This window comes from Rutidosis leptorrhynchoides, chromosome 3, assembly GCF_046630445.1.
Source record: "Rutidosis leptorrhynchoides isolate AG116_Rl617_1_P2 chromosome 3, CSIRO_AGI_Rlap_v1, whole genome shotgun sequence".
Lineage (NCBI taxonomy): Eukaryota > Viridiplantae > Streptophyta > Magnoliopsida > Asterales > Asteraceae > Rutidosis > Rutidosis leptorrhynchoides.
In genome coordinates, this window is record NC_092335.1 from 20493982 (window position 1) to 20507412 (window position 13431).

At 35.4% G+C, this 13431-nt stretch overlaps 2 pseudogenes; both read left to right on the top strand.

Annotated features, from left to right (window-relative positions):
- The first annotated feature begins 403 nt into the window (after positions 1–403).
- On the top strand, positions 404–3652 carry LOC139899742 (uncharacterized; annotated as a pseudogene).
- Positions 3653–6807: 3155 nt separating this feature from the next.
- Positions 6808–9913, top strand: LOC139899743 (receptor kinase-like protein Xa21; annotated as a pseudogene).
- The last annotated feature ends 3518 nt before the right edge of the window (positions 9914–13431 follow it).

Sequence of the window (13431 nt, forward strand, 5' to 3'; positions counted from 1 at the left end):
GACTCAAACTCATAATAAACCTAAATAAACCACACCCAAAAGCTTATTAAAGCAACAACCACTAGCCTAAGAAAGACTAAACAAAATATTACTACCTCCGTACCAATTAGATAGTCCTGTTTTTCCATTTTAGGATGTCTCAAATTAATAGTCCACTTCCATAAATAGAAAGGAAAGATGATATTTGATTGGTGGATCTGGAGAGAGAAAATATTTCATTGGTGGATAAATGAAGTTAGTGGGATTTCCTAAAACTGTGTGCCATTTTGTCTGTGGACTATTAAATTGGGACGGAGGGAGTATGTACCAAATTGTTGATGATAAGATCATTATAATTTTCATTATTTTGCCTATAAAAAGCAAACAAGAGAGTATTTGATTTTATGCTTATTTAATTTTAAAAATGAACCCAAGGCAACCAACTTTCCGATCATTTTTCTCTCTCACTACATTCATATTGTCTGTTATTGCTATACTTCTGACTACCACTTATAGTACCACCATCTCATCTTCGTATGATCATGGAAATGAGACAGATCATGTGGCGTTGTTAGCGTTCAAGTCACTCATCACCCACGATCCTCATGGAGCTCTAAGCTCGTGGAACACATCGTCCTTGCATTTCTGTTACTGGAGTGGTGTTACCTGTGGGAAGCGGCACAAAAGAGTAATTGGTTTACAACTGATTTCACATGGCCTAGAAGGATCATTGTCTCCTCAAGTAGGAAACCTCAGCTTCCTTCGTGAGCTTAGGCTCCGAAACAACAGTTTTCAGAATACCATACCCCATTCACTTGGTCATCTCTTTAGGCTACGTGTTTTAGATCTTGCAAAAAACAAATTTAATGGAGTCATTCCAACTAACTTGTCAGGTTGTTCTAACCTTGAAACGCTTGGGCTTGGTGTCAATGAGCTAGTTGGAAGCATACCCAAGGAGATCAGTCTGTTGTCAAAACTAACTCGATTAGATATATATCATAATCGTCTAACTGGTGGAATCCCACCTTTCTTAGGTAATATTACATCATTGGAAATGATCTCCCTTACAGATAATCCATTTGGTGGGAGCATTCCAAACACCTTTGGCCATTTGAAAAGCTTAAAAGAATTTTACTTAGCTAACTGTAGCTTAAATGGTACCATCCCTCACTCCATTTATAATCTTTCACTCCTAAATAGATTTTCTTTGGCTGAGAATCACCTCACCGGTAGTCTTCCTCCGGCCATTGGTGCAATGTTACCTTATCTAACCGGTCTTCAGTTATGGGGTAACCAGTTGAAGGGGCTTCTTCCTCCCTCCATATCTAATTGTTCTAAATTAACAGAACTTGAGATGAATGACAACAGTTTTAGTGGGAAAAATCCCCTTTACAATTGGAATGCTTCAAAAGTTACAAGTTGCATTTTTTGATGAAAATCAATTTTCAGGGCCAATTCCTTATTCCATTGGAAACTTGTTAGGGATTAATAAACTTTTTTTAAGTTCCAACATTCTGGAAGGGGTTATTCCATCTAGCTTAGGAAATTATTATCGTATTGAGTTGTTATACCTTCATAACAACAGATTAAGTGGCAACATACCGAAACAACTTCTTCAACTTTCATCTCTATCCATAGGATTAGATCTTTCTCAAAACAACCTATCGGGCTCACTTCCGTCAGAGGTTGGAGACCTCAAGATGTTGACTTATCTGAATTTATCACACAATAATCTATTGGGTAACATTCCTAGTAGTCTTAGTACTTGCACTAGCCTTTCATACTTATACATCCACACAAACTTATTTCATGGTGTATTACCACCATCATTAAGTTCCATGAAGGGTTTGGTGGAACTTGACCTTTCTCATAATCGTTTATCAGGTCAAATTCCACAATTTTTTGAAACATTTAAACTATTACAAGCATTGGACCTGTCATTTAATGATTTTGAGGGTAGAGTACCGGTGAAAGGAGTGTTCGCTAATGCTAGTGAGTTCTCAATCTCGAAGAATAGGAAGCTTTGTGGTGGCTTGGTAGAACTTCGGTTACCCAAATGCAAGGAGGAGGAGAAGAAGAAACATAAAAGGAGGTTTTCGATGTTTGTAGTTGTCTTATTGATTGCTTCCACGGTTTTGGTTGTATCATGTGTTTTGTATGTTTTATGTAAAATGAAAAGAAAAGGCCAACCATCTCAATCATTGAAAAATGAACAATTTTTGAAAGTTTCATATGATCAACTTCTCAAGGCGACCGATGGCTTCTCTGAAGAAAATCTAATTGGTAAGGGTGGGTCTGGCTCTGTTTATAAAGGAGTTCTTGAACATGAAGATAGATTCATTGCAGTGAAAGTCTTGCATCTTCAGTTTCAAGGAGCTCACAAAAACTTTCTAAGAGAATGTGAAGCATGGCGGAGTATTCGCCATAGAAACCTATTGAAGATAATAACTTCGTGTTCAAGTATTGACTACCAAGGTAATGATTTCAAAGCTTTAGTTTATGAGTTCATGCCCAATGGAAGCTTGCACGAATGGCTGCATTCAAGCATACATGCGTCTAGACTAAACCTTCTTCAAAGAATAAATATTCTCATCGACATTTCATCTGCACTTGATTATCTTCACAACTGCTGCTTAAAAACCATTGTTCACTGTGACTTGAAGCCTAGCAACATTTTGTTGGATGATGATATGGTGACCCACGTTGGAGACTTCGGTTTAGCTCGGTTTATTGGAACAATTTCACACCTAAAAAGCTCATCTAGGATGAACGGAACAATAGGTTATGCACCGCCAGGTACAATTTTTGTATTCCCACATGATCGTATTTACTATGCAATAGGCCAATATTACATTTTTGAAAAGTAGTGCTTATAAGTTGCAGAGTATGGTCTTGGGAGTGAGATGACAAGTAGCGGAGATGTCTACAGTTTTGAAATAATGTTATTAGAAGTGATGACGGGGAAAAATCCGACAAATGATATATTTAATGAAGGCCTTAGCCTTCATAAATTTGTTTCCATGGCCTTGGTAGACCATGTTGTAACCGATGTGATCGATAATGATGCAATTACTTTGCAAAGTACGGAAACAAATGCAAAGAAAGTTGAGGAATGTTTGGCTTCAACGCTCAAAATTGGAATTTCTTGCTCGTTGGATTCTCAAACATAGCGGATGAAGATTGAAAATGTTGTACGTGAATTGCACCATATATTCGACGCCCTTCAAAATATTCACGGTAGCCTGTAACTTCTTTTTCATCACGTTTTGATTTTCTGCATCACTTGTTTTGCATGTAACACCGGTTTATCTTTATTATATATTATCAGATTATCAGTAAGAGAGTTCAGTTTGCACCCTGGATGCACACACACTGCAGTGTTCTTAAATGAAGCTCGTATGGCGAAATTCTGAATACTGAACCAATGAGCGATGTCGTATATGTCAAGTAATAAACTTTTTCCGTGTGAAACATGTGTACAAATGTTGTTTAATTTCATAGCGACACAAGTGTATGAGTTTGATGGTCTAATATGTTGAGTAATAATTGTATTGTAAGAAAAAAAGTATGTGTGTGTGTGTCCTAGTTTGCACCAATTCATGTAGTAAAGATTTTACAAACCATGAAATAACTGCAAATGTCACTTGGAGGGATTCAATGTTAAGTTGGAGGTTGCAGAGAAGATTTCCAAAGATGTACGTACTACGTTATATTCTCCAAGCAATGTGGAATTCCAACTATTATAAGTTGTTATTGTAAATGTTCAAGAATATAATAGAATACTACACTTGATAGATTAAAATAGCAAATCTTTGTTGCTAAAGATTAAAACAGCAAGACTTTGTTGCTAAGTATGTTAGAATAAATAATGGAAGTGTAGAATAAAAATAATTAAAAGATTGAGTGTATTATTTGAAAATTTGTTATCTTTTACAACTTTTGATTACAACTCCTATTTATAGGCTACAAAAAACTAACTTTCTTTCTAAAAAAACTTAAGAGGTAGGTATCACGAATCTTCTATAGTTTCTATTAAAATCCTACAATGATGATGTCATTATTAGGCTAATTTTTTTGTTAAGAAAAAATCAAAAAGAAAAAGAAAAAAATCTAAGCCCTTAAGGTGATGTCATTAATCTAATTAATGACTGATTAAATTATATCTACTTATTTATTTATTTCATGTTTTTGGGGAAAAAATTCACTCTCATTAATTATTAATTATTATACTATTATTATTCAAATTCAAATATGAGTATTTTTACGACATTATATATGTATACGAAATACACGTCTCAATAAAAGTAACTATGTAGGCTTTTATAATAACGAAAATTTTCTTAGTCGGAATCCGCCGGGTCATTAAACTAAATGACTTTAGCATTTAAATTCACTTAATACCCAAAATATATCATTAAACTGTTTCGTTTAAACAAACCCGTGGTTCCACGGTTCATTTCACTAGTATCGATAATTTCTTAACAACTAAGGATACCAAAATATCTATGTATCCTTAATGGATAAAGATACTTAATAGCTAAGTATCCTTAATGGATAAGAATACTTAATGGCTAAGAATACTTAATAGCTAAGTATCCTTAATGGATAAGAATACTTAATGGCTAAGAATACTTAATAGCTAAGAATACTTAGTGACTAAGTTTAAAATGAATAAGACAAATGTCTAATAACAATCTCAGATACACTAACACTCATCCTTAAGATTGTTGTTGGACATCATAAGTCGAGTCTTCAATTGATCTTGCTTCATTTCTGTGAGAGACTTTGTAAGCATATAATCATCAGAGGTGCAGTATTTTGCTTGACTTCTCTATTCTTCTCGGCTTCTCGAATAGCATGATATTTGACATTGATGTGTTTTGTTCTTCCGTGTTGCACCGGATTCTCTGCTATAGCAATAGCAGACTTGTAATCACAATAGATGACTATTGGACTTTCTTGAGTCAGAACCAAGTCGGACAACAGCTTTCTTATCCAAACAGCATGATTAACAGCAGCTGCAATTGCAATGTATTCTGCCCCGGCAGTAGATTGTGCGATAATGCTTTGCTTCTTTAAGTTCCAACAAAATGCACTTGAACTCCTCCTGAAATTATGATTCATAAAATGAACATCGATCTTAGAATACCAAGCCCTTAGTGCTTGTTTTAAACCAACTACGTCAAAACTTGAGGTTGCTTTACATAAATCTCCTCCTCAAGTTGAGCATTCAAAAATGTAGATTTCCCATCAAGATGATGAATTTTCAAATTGCGTTGAGCAGCAGCTACAGCTAACAATAACTTGATCACGTCATGACGGGCAACTGGAGCGAAAGTCTCTCCAAAATCCACATCTGCAATTTGAGAATATCCTTTCACTGCCAACCTTGCTTTGTGTTTATGAACTGAACCATCAGGTTGAAACTTAGTTCTAAACACCCATTTGACACCTATTGCATTCTTACCCTTTGGCAAATCAACAAGCTTCCATGTTTCATTTTTCTTAATCATTTCAAGTTCTGCTTTCATGGCTTCGATCCATTCATCATGTTTGGAAGCTTCAATATAGCTTTCGGGCTCCATAACAACGTGATTACAAGACTCGTAAACATCATTAAATTTTCCTGGTTCTCAAAACTTCGGTGTCAGTTGTGTCTTCGACATCAAATTCTGTATCATCATAATGAGATTCATTTTAGTGACCTGAAATGGCAGCTTCATGCCTTTTAACTTCTTTCATATTCCAATCCCACTACACAGCGGATGAAGATTGAAAATGTAGTCCGTGAATTGCATCATATTATGGATGCCCTTCAAAATATTCACGGTACCTTCTCATCTCTTTTTATAAACATCATTTTTTTTATTTTCTGCATCACATGTTTGAATATCTAATGTTGGTTTTACTATCAGTTTACCAGAAGGCGGTTCAGTTTTCTCCGGCTCCCAGGATGCATGTACTATTTATGTTCTTAAAAATGAAGCTTGTATGGTGGAATTGAGGATGCTGAATCAATGATTGGCGTAGTATATGTCAAGTAATAAGTTAAAATAATTCAATTCCATAATTAAAAAAAACGGTTGACTTCTGTTATAAAGTTTATATGATTAATATCCATGTCTTGGTTGGCACATTTAGGAATTCAATCTTGTACTTACCTGCAAATCATCAGTAAAAAACTAAAAATACTTGTGAAATAATATTACCCAAAACATGTGGAATTCTACAGTTAAGTTGTTAAAAGGATCTATAAAAAGGGTTGCAAGAGAGTGAGAACATATTCAGAGCTTATTTGTTGCCTTGACTCCTTTTTTGGCAATAATTTGGTACTATTAGAATTCCTATTTTCACCAACTTAGTTTGATAGTTTCACCGAGTCAAGTCTAGACGACACCTAAAGCCTCAACCTTATCTTCAACAAACCAGTTTTACAAAATAACTAGCCTTGTCAAAGTCAGAGTCAATTTTGTAAAGGTGTTATTCATATATGCTTAGTTAGCGCAACAAGTTAAAATCATACAAGATGGTAACTTTATCAATATCTCATGAAAATATTGATTAGAATGTGGTAAGTATCTATTTGATGGGTCACCAATTAAACTAAGTCAAGTCTACCCACTGGTATTAAGTCAAGTCTACCCACTGGTAGATAAGTGATGGAATTGTCAATTAAATCAAGTCACCACATAAGAACCCACCTACCCACAAGAGCCCTGGAAGTCACGTCTACCCACTAATTGCTATTTCCAAATTTTCATTATTATATTATTTTGCCAATAAAAAGGGCCATCAACGAGGTTTGTAATCTTATACTTAGTTCCAAAAATGAACTCAAGGCAACCAGTTTGTTCATTATTTTCCTCTCTCAATGCTTTCCTCTTTTATGGTATTGTTATATTTCTGACTACTAATAATACTAATGCCACCATCTCATCATCATCTTCCTATGATTATGGGAATGAGACAGATCGCCTGGTGGTGTTGTCTTTCAAGTCACTCATCACCAGCGATCCTTATGGAGCTCTAACCTCATGGAACACTTCATTTCATTTCTGTGACTGGAGCGATGTTACATGTGGAAAGAGGCACAAAAGAGTGATTGCTTTACAACTAATTTCACAAGGCCTGGAAGGATCATTGTCTCCTCATGTTGGAAATCTCAGCTTCCTTCGTAAGCTTAGACTCGGGAACAACAGCTTTCATAGAACCATACCCCATGAACTCGGTCGTTTGTTCAGGATACGTGTTTTGAATCTTGTAGAAAACGAGTATAGTGGAGTCATTCCAACTAACTTGTCGGGTTGTTTGAACCTAGAAACGTTTCAGCTTGGTGCTAATGAGCTAGTTGGAAGCATACCAAAGGAGATTAGTCTCTTGTCGAAACTAAATTATTTAGTAGTGGGTAATAATCGTTTAACCGGTGGAATTCCATCTTTCTTGGGGAATATTACATTACTAGAACTGTTATCCATTTCAGGGAATCCGTTTGGTGGGAGCATTCCAGACACCTTTGGCCATTTGAAAAGCTTAAAACTATTTTACTTAGGTGGCTGTAACTTAAGTGGTACCATCCCTCATTCCATTTATAACCTTTCACTCCTAACTAATTTATCTTTGTCTGAGAATCACCTTACTGGTAGTCTTCCTCTGGCTATAGGTACAATGTTACCTCATCTGATTAGACTTCAATTAAGGGATAACGATCTGTCTGGGATTCTTCCTCCCTCCATATCTAATTGTTCTAAGTTAAAAGAATTTGAGATGAGTATAAATAGGTTTAGTGGGAAGTTGAAATCTAGTTTTCAAAACTAACAGATATTAATTATATAGGCTTAGGTAATATTTTTGAAAGTAGGGAAGCGAATGAAATAAAGTCTATTGATTCTTTAAACAATTGCAGCAAATTAGAAATATTGATTATGCGCAATTGCAATTTTAAAGGAGCGCTCTCGAGGTCAATTGGTAATCTTTCTGTTCATTTATCTATACTAGATTTATCAGAAAATAAATTATATGGAAACCTCTCCTCAAGTATAGGTAATCTAGTTGGCTTGACTCAGTTATACTTAGCTTATAATAGATTGACAGGAAAAATATCCTCTACAATTGGAAAGCTTCAAAAGTTACAATTTGCCGTCTTCAATGACAACCAATTTTCAGGGCCAATTCCTGATACCATTGGGAACAGTTCAATGATCAATAGACTTGGTTTAGATTCCAACGAACTGGAAGGGGTTATTCCACTAAGTCTAGGAAATTATTATCGTCTTGAGGTATTATACCTTGATAACAATAGACTAAGTGGCAACATACCGAAGCAACTTCTTCAACTTTCATCTCTATCCATAGGATTAGATCTTTCTCATAACAACCTATCTGGCTCCCTTCCGTCTGAGATTGGATACCTCAAGATGTTGAGTTTTCTGAAATTATCTCATAATGATCTATCAGGTAACATTCCTAGTAGTCTTAGTGGATGCACTAGCCTTTCATACTTATACATCAATGACAACTTATTCCAAGGTATGTTACCACCATCATTAAGTTCCATGAGGGGATTGGTGGAACTCGATCTTTCTCATAATAATTTGTCTGGCAATATTCCTCGATTCTTGGAAGGATTTTCGTCATTACAAGCATTAAACATGTCATTTAATGATTTTGAGGGTGAAGTTCCAGTGAAAGGGGTGTTTGCGAATACAAGTGGAATATCTATCGCGGGGAATCAGAAGCTCTGTGGTGGCTTAGTAGAACTTGGGTTACCCAAATGCAAGGAGAAGAAGAAACATAAAAAGAGGTTTTTGGCATTTGTAATAGTCTTATTTATTGCTTCCTCGCTTTTGATTGTATCATGTGTTGTGTACGTTTTATATAAAAAGAAAAGAAAAAACCAACCTTCTCAATCATCGACAAACGAACGATTTTTGAAAGTTTCCTACAATCAACTTCTCAAGGCTACTGATGGCTTCTCTGAAACCAATTTAATTGGCAAGGGTGGGTCAAGCTCTGTTTATAAAGGACTTCTTGAACATGATGATAGGTTTATTGCAGTGAAAGTCTTGCATCTTCAAACTCAAGGAGCTCACAAAAACTTTATAAGAGAATGTGAAGCATGGCGGAGTGTTCGACACAGGAATCTATTGAAGATAATTACTTCATGTTCAAGTGTTGACTTTCAAGGAAATGATTTCAAAGCATTGGTTTATGAGTACATGTCAAATGGAAGCTTACACGATTGGCTACATTCAAGTGTACATGCATCTAGACTAAACCTTCCTCAAAGAATAAATATTCTCATCAATATTGCATCTGTACTTGATTATCTTCACAATTTTTGTGTACCAACCATTGTTCACTGTGATTTAAAGCCTAGCAACATACTACTGGATGATGATATGGTGGCTCATGTTGGAGACTTTGGATTAGCTCGATTTCTTGAAACAAATTCTGACCTAAACAGTACATCCGGGGTGAAAGGGACAATTGGTTATGCACCTCCAGGTAAAGTTCTTGCAATCCATTATGCTCATGTTTGATATGCAATGTTACAAATTTTTAGTAATGCTTATAAGTTGCAGAATATAGTCTTGGGAGTGAGATGACATGTAGTGGAGATGTCTACAGTTTTGGAATACTATTATTGGAGGTGATGACTGAGAAATACCCGACACATGATATCTTTAATGACGGTCTTAGCCTTCATAGATTTGTTTCCACGGCATTGGTGGACCATGCAATACCCGATGTGATCGATAGCGATGCAATTACTTTGAAAAGTACAGAATCAAATGAAAAGAAAATGGAGGAGTGTTTGATTTCAACTCTTAAGATTGGACTTTCTTGCTCTGTAGATTCTCCCACACAAAGGATGATGATTCAAAATGTTGTCCATGAATTGCACCATATTAAGGATGTTCTTCAAAACATTTAAGGTACCTTGTTATCTCTTTGTTAACATCATGTTTTTTATTTTCTCCATTACTTCTTTGCTCATGTAACATCGATTTTTCTTCGTAGGTTATCAGTAAGATGGTTCAATTTTCCCAGATCCCTGGGATTGAATTGAGGATACTAAAAATTAAGGAGTGGTGAGGTATATGTCAAGTAATAAAGGGTAATTGTTTCTTATTGAAACATGTGTATATGTGTAATTTCATAGATAGTTACAATAATGTATGGGTTTGATGGCGTAATATGTTGAGTAAAAGTTGTATGGTTGGATAAACAGTTGGCATTTATTACAGTTTGTTAGCGTACATCCACGACTATTGTTAAAAATATTTAGTATATCCACGGCTTTTGTAATCTTGCAAGTACTGTTAAATAGTCACACAAAAATGATTTGGAGCAGCATACCCTTGAAGTTTGCATAGAATCTTTATGAAATGACGATAGTGTTGGAAATTCAGTGTAACTGAGAAATTTAGTATACACTTGTAAATGGGTTAGGAGGTACTGAGTGTACACTCATTAGGTAATAGATTACCCGGATCCAAAAGTGGTTTTCCATTGTTTACTATCATGACTTGGTCTACATGAAATATGACTAAGTGTAAGTTTCTGCAGTGTTGGTCCTTTTACAATGCTAGTTGTTCTGCAGTGTTGGTCCTTCTATAGTGTTGGTCCTTTTGCAGTGTTGGTCCTTTTGCAGTGCTCTTAAGAGGCAGCACGAAAAGGCGTTTAGAGGTAGCACGAAAAGGCATTTAGAGGCAGCACGGAAAAAAGACTTGTTAAAATTCAAAGTGTTTTGGTGCTCCCTAGGCATGGTGCTTCCTGGGCAGCAATTTAACATGAAGTTTAAGTTTTAGCGTGTTCTTCAAGTTTTAGTAAATGCGGAAGGATTAATCCTGTAACCACGTATACTATATTTGTAGAAAGGATAATTCTTGCTTATGAAAAAGATTATTATCTTAACCACTTTAAATACTATGGGAGATATTTATGGAGAGTCAATCGCCCAATTGATTCGAATATGTCTTCTCTCATAATTACCGGTGCCTATAAATACATAGATGAATTATTTATGAGAAACACGCAATACGAAAACCTAAATACTCGTCTGCAATAGGCTCTTGTTTTGTGCCAAAAACAAGAACGTAACAAGATTTTAATACTTTGTTTAATAATTACACCAGGATGTCGACTGAGTGTAATCCAAGGTTTTAATATTTTGTTATCAATTATACCAAGTGTCCTTGTACATAATTTCACCCCTGTTTTAATTATTCTAGTGGCTATTAATCCATTCCCGTGTCCGGTTAAATGAACGATTATTCGTACATATAAATACCCCGCCCATCGTGTCCGATCGAGTGTATATGGTAATTTATAGGGACGCCCAATTGTAAATCTTTATATTAACATTAACAAACTATCATTTGGTTAAACAAATATAAAGCCCATTAATAGCCCATAGTCTAATTTCCACAAGTGTCGTTCTTTTGTCCAAACCCCAATTATGGTACAAAGCCCAATTACCCAATTTTAGTAATTAGCCCAACATCATGATTACTTCAGATTAAATAAGCATAATAATAACTTAGCTACGAGACATTAAATTAAAAAGGTTGAACATAACTTACAATGATTAAAAATAGCGTAGCGTTACACGGACAGAATTTCGACTTACACCCTTACAATATTCGCTAACATACCCTTATTATTAGGATTAAAATTAAAATTAAAATTAAAATATAAATTATAAATATTACGTATATATAGATAGAGAGATGGATATATATGTTGTGGTTTTTGCGATCAGAATTCGTTTGCTTTTATAGGGAGTTTCAGTTTTTGGGGCTCCGCGACTTGCGGCAATTTTTGCCTTCAAACTCCGCGACTCGCGGAGTTTGAAAATACAGCTCACCCTCCTTTGGCTTCTTTCTTGCCGACGATTTATAAATATATTATAATATATATATTAATTTTAAGAATTAATTATATATTATATTATATTTATGTACATAGTTGACTCGTAATTTTTAGTCCATTGCTTCGAGCGTTGAGAGTTGACTCATGTCCCGGTTCCGGATTTTCGAACGTCCTTGCGTACAATTTTATATTTTGTACTTTGCGTTTTGAATCTTGTACTCTTGTAATTTTAAGACGTTTCTTATCAATAATTGGAACCTCTTTGATTGTATTTTGTACTTTTGAGCTTTTTGGTCGTTTGCGTCTTCAATTCGTCGAATCTGTCTTTTGTCTTCACCTTTTAATATTTAAACGAATATCACTTGTAAATAGAACAATTGCAACTAAAAGCTTGTCTTTCTTGGGGAATAGTGCTATGAAATATATGTTCGTTTTTAGCATTATCAAATATTCCCACACTTGAGCGTTGCTTGTCCTCAAGCAATATAGTCTTGAAATACTAGAATCACTTCTTTATTCTTCACACTTTGTACATCAGTGATTTCTATACGGCGGTATAAACAATGGTAGTAACGATATGGTTTACAGTCCCACATGACTTATAAAATTTAGATCCATTAAGGAAATTGGATCTTTATGAAAACATTTGATCTTTTGAAAATTAAATCTAGCTTTTACCCTAGATAAGTTTTCCGGAATAACCCTTCACCGGTGTTTGCAAAATATTTTTGTGGTTTGGTGGGTTTCAGATTTGAAAATTTTAGCTCAAAACTTATGGTTTTGTGTCACCCACTTGCTAACCTTGTATTTGGAAAGCAACACGTCCAGTTTACTTGTCCCGTATATTACCTTTCGGTAAACTACTATCCGGTTGTAAAGGAAAGCGTTGAACAAGCAACTGTTAAGGCAATGTCCCCTGACATGCTTTTAATTATGGTCTATAACGTGTCGAACGCAATTACTATCCTTTGTAGGAGCAATAGTAAAACTCACCCTTATAATTTGTTGGTCTGGCACAAGGTCCTGTCTTTGACCATGCTATGCAACCACCGTTCTTACGGTTGACACCCGATTTGGTTCAGATCACCTAATGAATTCCCGGTGAATTCCTAGGATTTTACGTTCAATGGTAATGAATGCATTGAAAATGGGTTTTCAGAAAACAAATCGGTTTATAATTTGATCAAAATATTTTCTCGTTCAAGCTCGAGTTTAGATATCATTGAATTCCATGAGTTTGAATTCTCAATCTTTAAGGTCAATCTCTAGGATTGAGTAATATCAGGCTTAAAAGCTGATTTTTAATCTTTAAGGAGATTATCCTTTCTGGGGATCTGATTCATTAGTCTTATCCAGCTAATTTGCACGGTGCCCTCCCCATTTTACAAGACAGATCCTCTCATGGTTAGGATAAGTCTGACCACTTGGCGACCCTGTTTGATGCTGAGGTCCGTGGATTTCCTGCTGATTTTAATGATGACTTTTCTAGGTTTTTCGTCAACCTACAGCTGGTCTGGACGACAACTTCTTGACCTAAATCAAGAAGCGCGTGTCTTTTTCGGAAGACTTTACTTCCTT